The sequence below is a fragment of the Cebus imitator genome, unplaced genomic scaffold (genome assembly GCF_001604975.1).
Source record: "Cebus imitator isolate Cc_AM_T3 unplaced genomic scaffold, Cebus_imitator-1.0 Scaffold455, whole genome shotgun sequence".
Lineage (NCBI taxonomy): Eukaryota > Metazoa > Chordata > Mammalia > Primates > Cebidae > Cebus > Cebus imitator.
The window spans coordinates 601,225-620,241 of record NW_016107770.1 but is presented as its reverse complement, the minus strand read 5'-3'; the positions used below and the strand labels follow the sequence as shown (position 1 = coordinate 620,241).

At 40.3% G+C, this 19,017-nt stretch overlaps 1 pseudogene; it reads left to right on the top strand.

Annotated features, from left to right (window-relative positions):
- Positions 1-17,969: 17,969 nt before the first annotated feature.
- Positions 17,970-18,805, top strand: LOC108291452 (annotated as a pseudogene).
- The last annotated feature ends 212 nt before the right edge of the window (positions 18,806-19,017 follow it).

Here is a 19,017-nt window from a genome sequence, read left to right as displayed (position 1 = left end):
TTCTGTGAGTCCTTTTAGGAAATTATTAAAACAGGGTAGTTTTGTGAATCTACTTGAAATTGGAGTTGTTGTGACAAGCAAGAGAGCCTTGAGGACTGCCCCTCTAGTCCTGCAGTTGGCTGACTCGGACTGACACAGTTATCTATATGAGAGTGAGCACAAGAGGGGTAAAAGCCGAGAGAAACCAGTATGTGATGAGAAGGATGCAGTACATGGTTTCAGCCAGGGTGCTGGAGAGCTTTTCCGGGGGGTTCTAGCACAGCACTGTCAATCAGGACTGGAAAGTGCATCCCCTCTACAGTATAACGCAGGCATGGACTGACCCTTTTTAACAAACTGGGAAACAAAGGAGCCCAGAATATCATCATGTGCCAATGAATGTTAGAAATGATGTGTTCATTACAAGAGCCACAGTTGTTGAGGGCTGTATTATTCTGTTCTCACACTACTAATAAAGACATGCCTGAGACTGGGTAATTTACAAAGGAAAAAGGTTTCATTGACTCACAGTTACACAAGGCTAGGGAGGCCTCGGGAAACTTACACTCATGGTGGAAGGGGAAGCAAACACATTCTTCTTCACATGGCAGCAGCAAGGAGAAGCGCAGAGCAAAGGGGAGTGTGATACCCCTTATAAAACCATTGGATCTTGTGAGGACTCATTCACTATTATGAGAACAGCATGGAGAAAACCACTCCCAAGATTCAATTACCTCTCACCAGGTCTCTCCCATGACACCTGGGGATTAGGGGAACTACAATTCAAAATGAGATTTGCATGGGAACACAACCAAACCATATCAAGGGCATAGTGATCAACAAGAACTTTCTGGAGGAAGTGGGCTTCAGCCAGGCTTGGAAGATAAGTGACATTTGGAGAAGCAACTTGGTGAATGGGCGCTATAAGTGTTCAAGGTACTGCAGCTTAGGGAATGTTCTCACTGCAGGGCACAGACCCTTGCATTTGTGTGGGTGTCCATGCACTAGAGCTCCAGTAATCAAATTTGAAAAGTGTATGGTTGATCTTGAACCTCTGGCTAAACAATCTGGGTTCTATCCTACCTATTTTATGACTTCCTCTCTTTCCTTATGGCCTCAGGAAATTGGTTTCTTTATTGAAAAAAAAGCAGTGTATTAATATTTAACTTACATTTCTTATGAAATGTAAGTAGGAAATGTATATAAAATATTTATTACACTCCCTCATACCTTTTGAGAGGCTCAAAATATGGTTTTCTTTTATTCCAACCATGAAAAGCCTCCAGGTTTAAGTAGGAGAGTTCTGTGAAAAACGTGATGTTTAATTTTTTTTTCTAGAAGAAAGAAAATGATAAAGATGAAACTGAATTAGAAATAAATTGAAACAGAAAAAAGAAACTCAATTGAAATAAGACATAAATATAACACTAGGTATTTTTAAATTAATATTTCTTTTAAATTTCGTGGTCAAAACTAAATAAGGAATAACCAACAGTGGGGAAACTTCACAGACACTGTTTTTACCAGATGATCATGGCTAACATCATAATGATAAGTCATGCGGACTCCTGATGTGATATGATGAAAAGTGCTCCTCACCTCTAAGATCTTCTTTCCCAAAACCCATAACTGCAGTTTCATCGTCAGAAAATATCAGACAAACCCAGTTAGAGGGACTAAGATAAAATATGTGTTAGTCCACTTGTGCTGCTATAACAAAATACCTTAGACTGGGCAATTTATAAACAACTGACATTTGTTGCTCACAGTCTGGAGGCTGGGAAGTCTAAGATCAAGATGTGACAGATTCAATGTCTGGTGAAGACTCACTTCCTGGTTCATAAATGGTGACTTCTCGCTGTGTCCTCACATGGTGGAAGGGCAAAAGGGGCGAACAGCTCCTTAACACCTCTTTTACAAGATCATTAATCCCATTCACGAGAGATCCACCCTCATGATCTAATCACCTCCCAAAGACCTCACCTCCTAATACCACCATATTGGGAACTATGTTTCAGTGTGTGAATTTTGGGAGAACATATTCTGACCATAGCAATATCAAGGTCACACAAAACAAGGAAATTCTGAGAAACTCTCACAGTGTAGAGGAGACTGATGGTGACTAATTGTAATGGTATCCTGGATTGAATCCTTGAATAGAAAAGATCACTATTGGAAAAACTGTGGAAATCCTAATACAGCCTGTAATGCAGTTAGTAGTTCTGTATCAATGATGATTTTATAGCTTTGACAAATGTGCCTTGGTTGTATAAGATGTTAACATTCAGAGAAGTTAAGATATATGGGGAATCTCTGTACTATCTTCATAACTTTTCTGTACCTTTAAAATTATTTCAAAATAAAAAGTTTATTTTTAAAAATTACTACCAAAGGAGGAAAGAGTCAAGGAAAGGAAAATTGTTCCTAATCCACTATGGGATATGCAAATATATGTAATGCCCATTGAACACTTACTTTCTGTGATATTCCGCTTTCTCAATAATGGGTGTTGCCATACAGCCGGATTAAAGATGAGCTTATTAGGTCCCTAAATAAAATAGTGATCCAGGAATATTCTAGGATGACTTCAGTTGTAGCCCCTGTATATAACAGTTATCAAGAGTGAAATTACCCAGGCTTTAGTTTTAATATGTGTCTTCTTCCACAGGGTCCAAAATCCCATGAAGTTATTGGTGCTCCTCTTTCTTCTCCTCTAAGAAACTAAGGGAAACAAGAATTTCTTGTCATTGTTAGCTATCCCTGGCATTGACATTTTATTCTAAACATTTAGGATCTAATGAATAGATATTCTGGAAAAGTTCTAGCCAATTCAGAGTGTTCTGCAACCAAGGAAGGCATGCCAACTGCAACACCATAACACATCAGCTGCAGTTGTAAGCCAGGCACCGTGCATAGTAGCAGTTTGCAGAAAGTTGTAGAAATAGGCCATTTCCAATCAAGAGCATCAACCTCTATTGCATCTATGCTTGGTTGAGCTGGGGAGGTTGTCATGATGCAGGCATCTTCTAAATGGTTTCAGGTGCCATCATCCCTCCACTGGTAGAGGCCATGGAGAATGTGACTGAAGCATGTATAGAAGCTCCATTTCTCATTACCTTGGAAAATATTTGCATGAGGAGCAAAATATGGTGCTGGGGTCCACTTGAGATGTCATGGAACTAGAGCCATAAGATCCCTAGAGTAAAAAGTTGAGTAGAATAAGGATTTCTTAGTTACTGGAAGAATGCAGAACAAAATATTCAGTATTTTGTTGGATGGCTGGATAGATAACTATGGTGGATGGTTAGACATAATGGATAGATGTATAGATAGATTAGATAATAGATATGATGGATGGATGATGGGTGGATAGATAAATATAGATAAATGAGATAAAGTTTATATATATAATACATATATTTATATTTAGAGAGAGAGATTTATTATAAGAAATGGGTTCATGCAATTATAGAGGCTGACAAGTTCTAAGATCTGCAGGGTAAGTTTGCAAGCTGGGGATCTAGAAGAGCTGATTATGTCATTTCATTCCAAAGTCCTGCAGGCTTGAGACCCAGGAAGAGCCAATGTTTTAGTTTGAGGCTGAAGGCAGGGAAAAACAAAACAAAACAAAACCAAGGTCTCAGCTCAAAGCTAGTTAGGCAGAAAGAGTTCTCTCTTACTGAAGGAAAGGTTAGTCTTTTTGCTCTACTCAGGCCTTCACCTGATTGGATGAGGTCCATCCACAGTAGAGTGGGCGATCTTCTTTATTAAGTCTACCTATTTACAGGATACTCTCATCCAAACCTATTTAAATATTAATCTCATTTTAAAAACACCCCCAAAGAAACACCTAGAATAATGTTGAACAAAATATCTGGGGACCCTGTGGACTAATCAAGTTGACACTTAAAGTTAACCATCACACCCTAATGATCCCTGCCTTCTGGTAATTACATCCTTATGTAATCTCCTCCCCTTGAGTGTGGGCTGGACCTCCTGACTTCTAACCAATAGAAATGACTAACTGATGAGAAATAGGTTATAAAACTATTACTCCACTATTATTATTTTTTGAGACAGAGTTCTGCTCTGTCACCTAGGCTGGAGTGCAGTGGCACAATCAAGTCTCACTACAAACACTGCCTCCTGGGTTCAAGTGGTTCTCCTGCCTCAACTTCCTGAGTAGCTTGGACTACAGGCATGTGCCACCACTCCCAGCTAATTTATGTATTGTTAGTAGAGACAGAGTTTCACTATGTTGGCCAGGCTGTTTTCAAATTCCTGACCTCAAGTGATCTGCCCACGTTGACTTCCCAAAGTGCTGGGATTACAGGTGTGAGCCACCACACCCAGCCTGACTCCATTATTTTAGCAAACTCTTTACATTGGAAGCGAGCAGCCATACTGGATACATGGCAACGTCCCATTTCCACATGTCCAGGAATTGAGGGTAGCCTCAAGCCAATAGCCTGTGAGGAACCATATCCTCTCAAGAGCCATGTTAGCTTGGAAGCAGATTCTTCCCCAGTGGAGCCTTTAGATGGATGAGATGAGATCCCAGCCCTGGCTGGCACCATGATCACTGCTTCATGAAAGATCCAGAAGACAGTTAGTGGGATAAGCTGTGCCCAGATTGTTGTGTTAAAAAAATAAAATTTGGGTGTAATTTGTTTTTCAGCAGTAGACAATACAGGGATTTTTGGCATTAACATTTAACATAAGGATAATGAAAAACAATATTTATAAACAGAAAAGGAAAGAACATTTTATTTAATAGTTATCTGAAGAAAGATTAATTTAGGCAATTAGCAGTTGGGGGTAAGAGATGAGCCCAAACTGATGTACAAGAGGAATAATATATGGTTGCTAAATAGCCTCTTAAAGGAGAGCAGACCCTTTGGTTTTACGGAACATGGAGTTTGGTGGTATATATGGGTTTAATGGCCATGCTTCATTGGAAAGATGCAGATCATCAAAGGAGGAGAAAGAAAAGGAGGAGGGAGAATAGGAGCAAGAACATAGTGAAAAGTGCACATACTGATAAAGATCTGGAGGATTGAGTCAAACCCCTTCGTCTCACTTGTGATACATTTCACAAAGTTTTCAGAACAAATCTCAAAGTGCTTATTGGGAATGGACTTCTCATCAAAAGCAAAGAAAACAAATTCTGCCTGCCATTTGTCTTAGTCCACTCAGATGAAGAGACAGCCTTCTTTCTGGGTTGTTAATAGAGTGTATGTATATGCCAAGGGCCACCCAACTCCAGATATATGATTTCAGTAATATGATTTCTGTTTCTGTTGTTTCTGTTCTGATATATCATGTTGCCATGAGTTGACCTAATGTGTCACCATCTTTGACTTCTGTGCAATGGCAAAGGATTGGTTTAGGAAACACCAACATCATGTGCCTCCATTGCGAACACAGCTCATCACCACTGTTCTTAAAATATATTTTAGTTCTGCCTCCTCAGTGGGCATGATATGAGTCCAGTTGTTTAAATTTCCATGAAGGTGGACGGTTCCCTTATGTTCCACAGATGCGAGATTGAAAAACCCTGGAACATCCATGTCTTTACTGTTTTATCTATTTCACAGACATTCATTGTGTTGGAATGACCCAATCCACATTGTGGGATGGAAAATGAGTACATCCGCAAACACTGCCTTGAGTTGAACACATGATAGGCAAACTATAGAAAATAATCATGTACAAGAAAATATTATTGTTTTCCTTAGCATCATCTAAAACCTTAATATTCAGGCACAGTCTGGGACCAACAGAGTGGGCTTCACCTGGGAGCCTGCTGGAAATGTGGACTATCAGACCCCACCCCAGCTCTGCTGAATCAGAATCTACAATTTTAACAAGACTCCCAGTGGATTTGTGTGCACATTAATGTTAAAAAAAGCTCTGTTCTCAAATATTAAACATGAAATATCAATTTCCCCCACTGATAAAATGGGAAGCGAGCAAAAGAGACCAGAGTTGGTATTTAGGTGTCTGACCGCGGGGCTGGAAGGGCAGTTTCTCAATCTCTCAGCCTCTGCATGCTCTGAGAGTCTCAAAGGAGTAACGTAGAAGACAAGGTGTCAGTTTAACCCAAGGACATTTATTTAAAGAGTCATTGAGAAAGGCACTCCTTTCCTCCCCTTTTCTAAAGCCTGCAAATAACTGTCAGAACCAAAGAATAATTTTAGGTGAGTTCTCTCCTGAGTCAATATAAAAATAGTGCTTTTGTGTATGAGGAGAATGGGCCTCATTCTACCTAAGACTTCTTCATTTGCTTTATCTGCAGCCACAAGTCATGGAGGCATGAAGGTCAGGGAATGATGTTAGATGTCTAATTTTCCTCCTCTTCCTTTTTCCTTTTAAGAGGCTGGCTGTGAAAAGTAGTATCACTTGAAAGCCCAAAGGACAATATTGTGGTCAGATGCTTGTTCTGCTTAAAGGACAGGTGGAATTGCTCAAATTTTAGCATCTGTCTATAGCTTTAACCACTGTCAAATTACAAATGATAGGGTCTGTAATTTTCACTGGGTTTACATGCAATTCAACCAGATTATTATTTATTTATTTATTTTTTTGAGACAGGGTCTAACTCTGTCTAGTGTGATCACAGCACACTGTAGCCTTGAACTCCTGAGCTCAACTGATCCTCCCACTTCAGCCTCACACGTAGCTGGGACTACAGGCATGTGCCACCATACCTGGCTAATTTTTAAATTTGTTATAGAGATGGGTTCTTACATTGTTGCCCAGGCTGGTCCTGAATTCCTAGCCTCAAGGAATCCTCCCACCTTGGCCTCTCAGAGTATTGGGATTATAGGCATAACCCACCACACCCAGCCTCATATAGCTTAATATTTTTAAAAGCCCATTTTATGTGGTTACTACTTCAATTAATAACTTTTGGGTCCACCTTCGTGATAAAATGTAAGCAATCTATGAATCCATTCATTCCCAACTGCCATTCGTAGTTGCACCCTCTCCCAACTATGCCATTTTTGTGTATTTGCTGAGATCAAGGTAATACATAATGCAACTTTCAGCTGGGTACAGTAACTCATGCCTGTAATCCCAGCACTATGGGAAGCCAAAGCAGGCGGATCACCTGAGGTCCATCTGAGGTCAGAAGTTCAAGACCAGCCTGGTCAACATGGTGAAACCTCATCTCTGAAAAAATACAAAAAAAGAAATATAGCAGGGTCTGGTGGTATGCGCCTGTAGTCTCAGCTACTTGGGATGCTGAGGCAGGAGATTCCCTTGAACCTGGGAGGTAGACGTTGCAGTGAGCCAAGATGGTGCCACTGCACTCCAGCCTGGGCAATAGAGTGAGACTCTGTCAAAAAAAAAAAAAAGGAAAAAAAACCAGACAATATATAATTCAGCTTCCAAAACAGCTTTTCTTTTTTGAAGCATCAGATTAATCCATGTTTACTTTACACCTAGAAAGTACCTGTAAGCACAAAGAACACTGTGAAGACTAACAACAAACCCACCACTGGAATGATTGATGTTTAACATGGTTTTGCGTGACCTTCCATACTTTATTTAGTGTAGCAAAATTTTCAGTGTTTTTCCACAGGACAGGATCATTATGTAATCAATTACTTTCTGATGTTTTTTACATTTCAGATATGATTCGTATCTTTCTGTATAATACACATTATTCTTAGAGTTCACTGTTTTGGGGTACACATTACTCCATTTGAGAACTTTGCACATTTTGTCTCCCCTATCTCAGTATTGGGCATTAAAGTTGTTGTCAATTCTGCTAAAACAACCCTGTAGCTAAATCATTCCTTATCTTGTCAACTGAAGAAAATGAGGTTCATAAATTTGGAAAGAAGAGCTTTATTTCTTATCCAGGGTTGCAACCTGCATGGTGGCTGTTGTGACAGACTGGGAAGTGTAGCCTGTGGCCAGAAGCCAGAAACAGACATTTCGAGAGAGGGACAAAGGGAGCAGGAATTTATGCTGAGCAGGGTGGCTGAATATACATATTAAATAAGCTATAAGAGGAGTCATGAATATTCATGAAAGAAGAAATGTGTGCTTTTGCAGTGGAGTGTCATGTCCCTTCATGGGTCCCATGTACAAGGATTGGTGATGTTAGCATGATCCCAGGGTTGAGTTCTCAGCCTTCTGATGTCAGAAGGTGAAGCAGAAGATACTAACACCCTCAATGCACATTCTCTACAGATGAGCCAGAACCACTCCATGGTCAGGGTCTCTTATCAGGAAGAAATACTGGTTCGTTCCTATGCTGAAACCACAAAGGGTACCATGGCAACATTGGGCAGTTGGTTGATATCAGCAGTGGAATCTTTGGAAAGGGCTGGTTTCTATTTAACCCTTAGGGAAGCAAGTCTAATGGTGGTTAACAAGGGATGGGGTATAATGAGGTGCCTCTGACACTCCCTCCTGTCATGGCCTTCAGTTTTCAAGGTTATTCTTAGGGTCCCTTTGACCAAAAGATGGTTCATTAAGTCAGTTGTGGGGTTTAGAATTTTATTTTTAGTTTACAATATTCATGTTTATCTCCTTCGGCTAAATTCCCAAAGTTTGAGTTTCCGAGTCCAAGTGTGTGCACAACTTTATGATTTGTTTTTTTTTTTTCTATGTGTTTTATTTCCAATTTATGCATTTTTCTGCAATGTGTAAAAGTCCCCTTACTGGTACTTTCTTGAAAACTCTTGGGAACCTTCTTAAAAACATTCTTGCAATTGTCATTAATTGAAAAATTTCCTTGTGTATTGACCATTTAGATTTTATTCATCAATAGTTGCCTTACCTTCCTTGGCCACTTTTTCATTGATGTTTCCAAGTAGCTGTAGTTTAAAGACAGACAAAATACAAACATATTACATTTTAAAGCATATAAAGAAAAACATCTAAATATTTGTTTTTAATGGCAAAAAAGGGGGAAAAACACAGATATGTTTGTGTACATTGGAAATCACTGCATCCTCATTCCCAGGCTTTTTCTAAGTCTGTCCTTCAAATTTGCAGCTTGCTTGTATAACCAAGTTGGGTCTAGGAGCTTCTGGACCATGTACTGTGCACATACCAACACACCATTGACATCACAAGCAAGCTAGGGTCCACTCACCCAGTGCCCCAAAGCCAAACACCGGCATTAGGATTGCAGTGAGAGGAAGTGAAGTATTTATTGCAGGGCAGCAAGCAAAGAGAATCAGGCAGCTCAGGCTTAAGACCTGACCTCCCTGATGCCTTGCAGGTGGAAGTTTTAAAAGGCAGGAAGACAGAGGTTACAGGTAAAGCCATAAGTTAATACATGGAGGCCATACATTGGTTTATCTAAAAAAGGTGGGATATCTTGATTTCGGGGGAGTGGCCTACAGGTCATAGGTGGATTCAAAGATTCTCTGATTTGTGATTGGATAAGGAGGCAAAGTTTCCTCTAAAAATTTGGGATCAGCAGAAAAGAATGCTGAGCTCTGGTCCATGGACCTGACTTCCTCCAGGCTCCTCAGGAAGAAATTTAGAACAAAGAGTCGCAGTCTGAGCTCAGTCCTCATTTGCCCCTTGTCTGAGGTCTACATGCCAGTGGACCCATTTGTTTGGGGATCCAGGCTTCTGAAAAACAACCCAGGAACATATGCTAAGATGTTATCTTTAGTTTCTATAGGGAACCAAACAACTCTTGGCTATGAGCTTCCTTGGCTATTGTTTTTGGCTACGATTACCTTCTGGCTTATCAAGTTGCTCCTTTACTTCTCAGGGCCAGCTAAGTGCCTGGAATTTTCCTTGAAGAAACTCAAGATTTTCCCTTATTTCCAAGCTTGGGAACAGGGGACCCCTAAGAGGGGTCCCTGTTGCATTTCACTGTCAGTATATATACCATGTTTTTCAAATAACGTGGAATCATTCCACGTATTAGTTCATTTTCACAGTGCTATGCAGATACTACGTGACACTGGGTAATTTATAAAGGAAAGAGATTTAATTGACTCACAGTTTCACACGGCTAGGGAGAACTCAGGAAACTTTACAATCATGGCAGAAGGCAAAGGGGAAACAAGCACCTTCTTCACAACTTAGGAGAGAGAGAGAACCCCTGGGAAAAGCGCCATTTATAAAACCATCAGATCCCGTGAGAACTCACTCACTATCATGAGAACAGCATGGGGGAAACCACCCCCATGATCCAGTCACCTCCCACCAGATTCCTCCCACAACACATAAGGACTACTGTTCGAAAGGAGATTTGGGTGGGGACTCAGCCCAACTGTATAATTCCACATATTCCTTTTTCGTACATCTTGGATAGTTTTCTTTCCAGTGCAAGAAAGTTGGGTTACAATATGGTAGTTAATATCTCATGGGTGTGTGAATCAATTGTTTCCAGTATCTCACTCTTACGTAAATGTCCCTCACAAACACATCACTTCCTGTGCATATAAAAGCAAGCTGAGTCCACTGAGCAGAGAACACAGGCAAAGACCCCTGGCAGGGACTGGTTCCTGCCTCCAAGAACAACAGCCCCCATCTCTGACCTTGCCCAAAACTTCGGAGCTACCACTTCCTTTCCTGTGTCAGTTGGGCATATCTGGTGGGTTTGAATGCACACCACAAATCTCTTATTTTTTATTCTAGAGATTATGAAAATTTCATTGGTAGGTAATGCTTTCCTGAAACACTTTCATTAAGCTAATTCCACACACTTGAGAAGGAGAGAAGATAAAATAAGCAGTATTGGAATTTGGGCAATAGTAAATGGTCGTGCAAAAAAAAAAAAAAAAAAAAAAAAAAAAAAAAAGAGGTCTAAAAAAAAAAAAAAAAAAAAAAAAAAGCTGATGGATTCCCAAAGATCTGGGGATAGAAGAGACAGTGGGAATGAATGTACTACATACAGAATGGAAATCCAGAATCCTCTTCATGGCAGCTTTGAGCCCAAAATGTGGTAGGCTCCATGTCACTGTGGAATTAACTTAATCAATGCCTAGAAGTAAAACTTTCAGAACAGGAGTAGGAGCCTAGAACTGAAACAGAAGCTGGCTCCACAAAAATGACCAAATGAAGGAATGAAATTTGGACTTCTTTCTTTTTAATTTTTTTCTAACTCTGTTCATATAAAATTGTGTAGCCCTGGCCTAAGGTTACAAACCCTTGAACAGCAGAAAATAGGTGTGTTTAACTGTTTTATTGAGAGGGAATAAAATATTCATGGCTGCCTCCAGTGGCAGTACGTTCAATGCTTTGTGAAGTGTTGGAAATGCAGTATCATTTAGGAAGGAAGCAGAAAAGCAGCTTTTCTTCACTGGTGAAATGCCAACATCATACTCCTGAGTTTTCGATATTGTGAGTACAGATAACTCCTACCTGAATATTTCTGATACTAATAAAAACATCATTTTCTAGAATGTCAGGGTTTTATTCCCAATATATCTGCCTAAATGTCTCGTATTTAGGGTAAATTTTGCCTGCTTTTTCACAACTCACACTGGATCAAGTGTGGGAGCAAAATTTCTGTTCAATTCAAAATTTCTGAACCATAATAACAAAAATTCAAATTAAAGAAAAATCTGGGATAGTAAATGAAATGGTTTTGCCTCTGAGCTAAAATACATCTTTGAGTCACAGCTCCCTGGCTGCAAAGAATTTCTACCGAGATGAAAGAAACCTTTAAAATATTTTAGATATTAAAGTAACTGCTGAAATGTTAATTGGCAAAGGAGGAAATGTTCTATTATTCTATTAAATATTTTAGAAGTACTAGAGATAAGGGCTCTCTGGAGATATGTAGTTGGTAGCATAGTTTGGAAATACATGTGAAAGTCTTGAAATATACGTACCTTAGAAGACTCTTCATGGTTTCCTGCTTATGCTAAGGCCTACAGAATTCCTACATTGTACAGTATAGTTCTGAGGCACTGGGTGAGGACTTTTGCTATGCACAGAGGTAAATGTGGAAGGCAATTACTAAAGGGAGTTGATGAGATGTTTCTTTGGGTGCATTGGTTTCCTTTGGCTGCTGAAGCAAAGTACTGCAAACTAGGTGGCTTACAACAACAAAAGTATATTCTCTCACAGTTTAGAAGGCCATGTGTCCAAAAGTCAAGCTTGTCAACAGAACCATGGTCCCTCTAATGGCTCTAAGAAAGAGTGTTTCCTTGACTCTTCCAGCTGTGGTCAAAGTGGCCCTAGCCTTGGCTTCTTGGCTTGGGGCTACACCATGCCAATCTGTACTACCATCTTTATGTGGCCATCTTCCTTGTGTGTGTCTCTCTGTGTCTTCCCCTCTTCTTATGACGACACCACTTATTGGAATTTAGGGCTGACTCTAACTCCAGGATGATTGCATCTCGAGATCCTTGACTCATGAGATCTGCAGAGACCCTTCTTTCAAATAAGGTCACTTCCTGAGATTCTGAGTGGACATCACTTTTTAGGGGACACTGTTCATCATCCTTAGGGTACCTAAAAGGTATTAGAATACACCACTCCAAAATATGCCATTTGGCCCTAAGAATTATTTTGACCTGAAGACAATTAAGAAACAGCAAATGCAAAAAGAGCAACTTATCCTTCCCTATATGCTTAAAAGCAGGACATAAATTTCCCTTTGTGAAGGTGTTCCTCCTCCCCTCCCTTACACCAGGACAACAATCCTTATCACTGGAGATAGAAAGGTGGCACTGAGATGTGTCTGTACAAACAAGGCCTACAAAAATAACCCTTATCTTTCATTAGTTTCTCCCTTTATTTACCTCCCCATAATCTCATGCTCCTAGGATGCCAAGCCCCTTTTCCTTTGTTTTGTCATTTCTCTACTGCATATCACCCTTTGTTAAAGTGGTATATATGTCCCTGGGTCTAACTGTTCTTTTGGAGTCTTCACTTCCTTTTCATGAAGGCCTCCATAGGCATATATAGTAAACTTTCTTCCTGTTAATCATTCTTTTATTAGTTTAATTTGCAGGCTCCAGTCCCTGAATCTAAGAGAGTAGAGAAAAAGATTTTCTTCTCCTCTATATCCAAGAATGCTATTAAATTGTCTCCTCAGTATCTCTCTACAAAATAGAAGCACAAAGCACGTGGCTTTGTGAATCCTCTCTGTGACTATTCACCTCAAATACCAATGTGAAGCCCTCATGGACAATTCTGAACTCATGGGTGCCACTCTTGTAGCCCAGCCTAGAGGAGACTGACTTAGGACAAGAGCAGGTTGCACAGGTTTTACTCCCTCTAAGGTAATACTTAAAAGCTGAATATTTCCCTCCTGCCAAAGGTTAAAAAAGAGAGAAAAATTAGCCTCCAGAGCATAAGACAGCCTCTGAGCTTCTACATCAGGGTTTAGTACAGATAACTTGGGGTGGAGAGGACATGGGGGCAGCACAAAGCAGGCCTTCTTTAGGAGGGTAGGCAAGTGTCCAACTTTTTGGAAGGAGAAATTGAAATTGAGGGTGGGATGTTTGCCTTTAGAGTAATCCTCCCAACAGCAACCAAAAAGGACATCATCCCTTTGCTTGACATGGGGCATGACGTGACAAATACAGCATGTCAGAAAATAGAGAAAAAATTAACAAAATGATCAGTCATTTCAAATTAACTTTGAGGCAACTCACTTACGCCTAGTAAACCCCCTTTCCCTCCCCTGCTAACCACAAGCCAGTTCTCTGATAGGTCTCAGATTGTGTAAAGGAAGTCTGTCATCTTAAGATTGTAGGAAACTGTGGCCTGTGGTGGTACCTAGTCTTTGGCTAATAAGTAATTTCTTCCTTCACTCCTACAATTCATTTCTTGTAAATCTAGCAAATTGTTACTTTTAAATATTAAAGTTTTCAAATATATAATTCAGTATTAGAATAATTCAGTATTATGATATGGGACAATATACTTGAAATTTGCTAAGAGAGTAGATATTTATTTTATTTTATTTTTTAATATTAATTTAAAAAAATTTTATGGATGTAGTGGGTAAAAGTGCAGATTTCTAACATCCGTGTATTGCGTAGTGGTCAATTCTGGGTTTTTAGTGTATCTATTGCCAGAATAGTAAACATGGTATCCAATAGGTAATTTTTTAACCCTCACCTCACCTCCTTCCTCCTGCATTTTGGAGTCTCCAATGTCTATTATTCCATACTTTATGCCCATGTGTAGCCCTTGTTTAGTTCCCACTTATATAAGAGAAAACATGCAGTATTTGACTTCCTGTTTCTGAGTTGGTTCACGTAAGATAATAACCTCAATTTCCATCCATGTTGCTGGAAAAAAAACATGACTTCTTTCTAGAGAGTAGATCTTAATTTTTCTCATACACACAGAAAACTATATGAATTGATGGAAGTATTAATTAGCTTGATCATGGTAATTATTTCACGGTGTATACGTATATCAAACATCACATGTGTACCTTAAATGAATACAGCATTTTCACTTTGTTATTTATGCCTCAATAAAGTTGGGGGGAAAATCCAAAGTTTTGTTCTTATTTTCCACAAGATGACTCATCCTTTGAAAATAGAAACTAGGCCAGGCATAGTGGCCCACATCTATAATCCTAGCACTTTGAGAGGCCAAGGTGGGAGGATTGCTTGAGCTGAAGAGTTCAAGATGAGCCTGGGAAACAAAATTAGACCATGTCTCTACAAAAAATTAGCCAGGCATCATGGTGTGCACCTGTGGTCCCAGCTGAGGCTTGAGCCCAAGAAGTGGAGGCTGCAGTGAGCTGTAATTGTGTCACTGCACTCCAGCCTGGGTGACAGAGAAAGGCCCTGTCTCAAAAAAGAAAGAAAGAAAGAAGAAAGAAAGAAAGAAAGAAAGAAAGAAAGAAAGAAAGAAAGAAAGAAAGAAAGAAAGAAAGAAAGAAGAAAGAAAGAANAAAGAAAGAAGAAAGAAAGAAAGAAAGAAAGAAAGAAAGAAAGAAAGAAAGAAAGAAAGAAAGAAAGAAACGAAAATAAAAAGAAAAAAGAAATTGGAAATCAATTAGCATCCTTGTACTTGACTAGTCTGTTTTCTTAGAGGTTGAGTCAGTGTGGGGAGAGGTGGTTGGAATTTCCTTTACCTAAAAGGTCAACTGTTACAATAAACAACTCCATTGACAATGTCACATTAGGTACATAGTAGATACACAATCAACATTTATCAGTTGATTAAATAAATGGATTGCAGAAGGAATGCTATGCTATATTGTAACATTACGACATCTATACTATGTCACTATCCAATGTCTGGAAGTTTGAGGGGGAAATGGGAAAGAGGGAGGGCCATTGAGACAAGACATACTTTGCTTTGCTTGGACTTGGCCTTATCATGAAATTGCTTTAAATAATCTATAAAGTTTTGCCAATTTTTGCCAGCTCTGAAATTGATCTTATTACTCAGTGAAAATTGAAATACATATCTAAATATATGTTTTCTGCAGATTTTCATGTTTCTAAAAGACATGCTTTGCACTTGGGACTCCAGTGCCCTTAGGATTCAACAGATATGGGAGTGGAAGTTTGTAAACAAGGGCACCCAGATGGTTGTAAACAAAGGTCCTTAGGAGGGCAGGGACTTGTTGCTCTCTTTTCTCTGTTTCCTAATCCTGCAAAGAATGTAGCTCACAGCAGGTACTCGATTATAGTTCTTAATCAGTGGGTGACGAGTTAAACAGTAATGAATTACAGGGCCAAAGTCTGGTGTTCTAATCAGGCCTCCAACCTCACTATCTTCAAGAACAGCTACAACATGAAAATCCCTCTGAATTTCAGTAAGTGAGAGTGAATGCTTCTAAGTGCTGGCTGTAACTTTGCCTAGTCATGAAGCAGAACAAGCTCATTTACTCTGGCCTGTTGTTGCTGATTCCCATCAACACCTATAATTGCTTCAAACTAGGCGTCAGGCAGCATTTTCTGTAAGTGTCCAGAAATTAAATAGTTTTCTCTTTATGGGCCATATGGTCCTTGTTGCCACTTCTCAACTTCTTCATTGTAGTGTGAAAGAAGCCATGGGCAATATGTAAGCAATATCTGTGGTTGTGTTCCAATAAAACTTTATTTGCAAAGACAGGCAGAGGGCCAGGTTTGGCCAATGGGCCATAGTTGGCTATCCCCTACTATAAGCTATGAAGGAAGATGACCCCTAAAAAGAGTTGGAAGATTCTTTTTTTACAGAGGAGAGGCTGCAGGTTAGAGTCCCAGTATTCCAGGTCAGTACCCTTATATATCTCTCAGAATGTCTTTCAGTTCTTGATTTCAGTTAACACAACTGTATAGAAGGAATGATGCCAACAGAAATAATGATACCAAACACAAATGATTGTATGCAAGCCTTTTCATTTTGAAAAGAAATATATGGGATTTCTTCTTTAACAGCTATTCAGAATATCCAGAATTTTTTTTCTTTTCTTTTCTTTTTTACGAGACAGGGTCTTGCTCTGTCACCCAGGCTGGAGTGCAGGACTTGACTTCCTGGGCTCAAGCCATCTACCACCACAACCTCCCTCGTAGCTGGAATTACAGGTGCAGACCACCATGCCCACCTAATTTTTCATATGTTTTGTAGAGACGGGGTTTTATCATGTTGCCCCAGGCTGGTCCCAAACTCCTGGGCTCAAGTGATCCTCCAGCTTCGGCCTCCCAAAGTGCTGGAATTACAGGCGTGAGCCACTGCACCTGGCCTCAGAATTCTTGAGTTTTTTTTCATAGAATAAGATTTCTGAGTTGTAATAATAAATAGGTCTTTTTAAAAATATTGGGAAATGTCTATTAAAATAATAGATTGTTTTATCTAATGCTACAGTTTTTGTGATGCCTTTAAGAAATCACAAAATAATATATCTCTTATAGATTAAATCGATTAATAATAATATTAAACAATATTATATTAATAATATTAATATATAGTATTAAATATTATATTGATAATATTAATATAGGTATTATTAAATAATAATTAAATAGATGAATAATAAATTAATAAATAATAAACCTAAAATAATATGCTATTTTATCTAATGCTATGGTTTTATGGTTTTTCTGACTCCTTTAAGGATTCTCACAGATAGTAACATATTTTCCTCCCACACTTTTCCAAGACTGTTGATAAAGATAAAATTCTATCTTGTCTAGATGGAAAAGAAATTGGATTTCCTCCACTTCCTTAAAGGTAAAAGTTTTCACCAGATCTCTTAAAATGAGGAATGGAACCTAGAGATAAAAAGCCATGGTTCACATAAATCAAAAGAACCAAAGAGTTGAGAATGAGTTTGTAAAAAGATAATTTTTAGCATACATTATAATTGGTCCACCAGAGCACTTATCCATTATCTGCTTTTTTAAGTTATTACCAATTTTCTGGGACATAATGGATAATTCTGCTTAGGAATTTGAAAGTAAAATATGACATCTGCATAAAGGTTTCATGTTCACCTTCATACTTCTTAGCTTCTGCTGGGTTGGTATTGCAAAAAAAAAAAAAAGAAGAGAAAAAAAATGTGCTTTTTGAATGTGGTTCTTAAATTGGCATAATTTGTGCGACTCTTGACCAAAAATGGGCAGTTTGTTCTCTTTTGCGGGATTTGGTCCTCACTTTAATCCTCCCAGCTACTGGATTCTTCAAGGATGAAGACATGGGGGTTACCAAGCACAATAGATGAGCTATGAAGCACTTCCAAAAAGGAGCCAGAAACGGGAAAATCTGTGTGCGTTTGCCTGCACAATTAGGAACTGCAGAAACACGCATTTCACACGTTTAATCATGGGAGGAGAAGTCCGGCAAGAAAATTCATCATCCGTCAGAGACTTGATTGTAACAGATGACAGAGCACAGGAAAGCTCGCCTCTGTCTGCTCCACATCAGGTCATCTGCCTGCCAGGACCGCTCAGCTCTCTGGCTATGAGACTGAGTTAAAGGCAGTTGCAGGGGCTGGTGGGGGACTTCAAGAACAAGTATGAGGATGAGATCAAATAGCGTACCGAGATGGAGAATGAATTTGTCCTTATCTCATCAAGAAGGATGTGGATGAAGCTTATATGAACAAGGTAGAGCTGGAGTCTTTCCTGGAAAGGCTGATTGTCGAGATTGACTTCCTCAGGCAGTTGTATGAAGAGAAGATGCCAGAGCTGCAGTCCAGATCTCAGACACATCTGTGGTGCTGTCCATGGACAACAGCCGCTCCCTGGACATGGACAGCACCAATGCTGAGGTCAAGGCGCAGTACGAGGAGATCGCCAACCGCAGCGGGGCTGAGGCAGAGAGCATGTACCAGATCAAGTATGAGAAGCTGCATAGGCAGCTGGGTAGCTGGGGGATGACCTGCGTGGTACAAAGACAGATCTCTGAGATGCACCGGAACATCAGGCGGCTCCAGGCTGAGATTGAAGGCGTGAAACGCCAGAGAGCTTCCCTGGAGGCTGCCATCACAGATGCCGAGCAGTGCAGGGAGCTGGCTGTTAAGGATGCCAACGCCAAGCTGTCCAAGCTGGAAGCTACCCTGCAGCGGGCCAAGCAGGACATGGCGCGGCAGCTGCATGAGTACCAGGAGCTGATGAACATCAAGCTGGCACTGGACATTGAGGTTGCCACCTACAGGAAGCTGCTGGAGGGTGAGGAGAGCTGGCTGGAGTCTGGGATGCAGAACATGAGTATCCATACGAAGACCACAAGCAGTGATGCAGGTGGTCTGAGCTCAGCCTGTGGGGGCCTCACAAGCCCCGGCCTCAGCTAGGGCCTGGGCTCCAGCTTTGGCTCTGGTGTGGGCTCCAGCTCCTTCATCCGCACCAGCACCACCAAGGCCGTGGTTGTGAAGAAGATTGAGACCCACAATGGGAGGCTGGTGTCCAAGTCCTCTGATGTCCTGCCCATGTGAGCAGCTGAGGCTCCCCCCAGCCTGCCCCTCCTGAGGCTAGCCTAGATCCCGGGAGCTCGGGGAACAGGAGACCCACCTGAGGCTCAGCCCTAGCCCTCAGCCCACCTGCGGGGAGTTTACTGCCTGAGGACGCCCCTTGCCCATGCCTCCAGCTGCAAAACAATTCAATCTTTTTTTTGGTCCAAAATAAAACCTCAGCTAGCTCTGCCAAA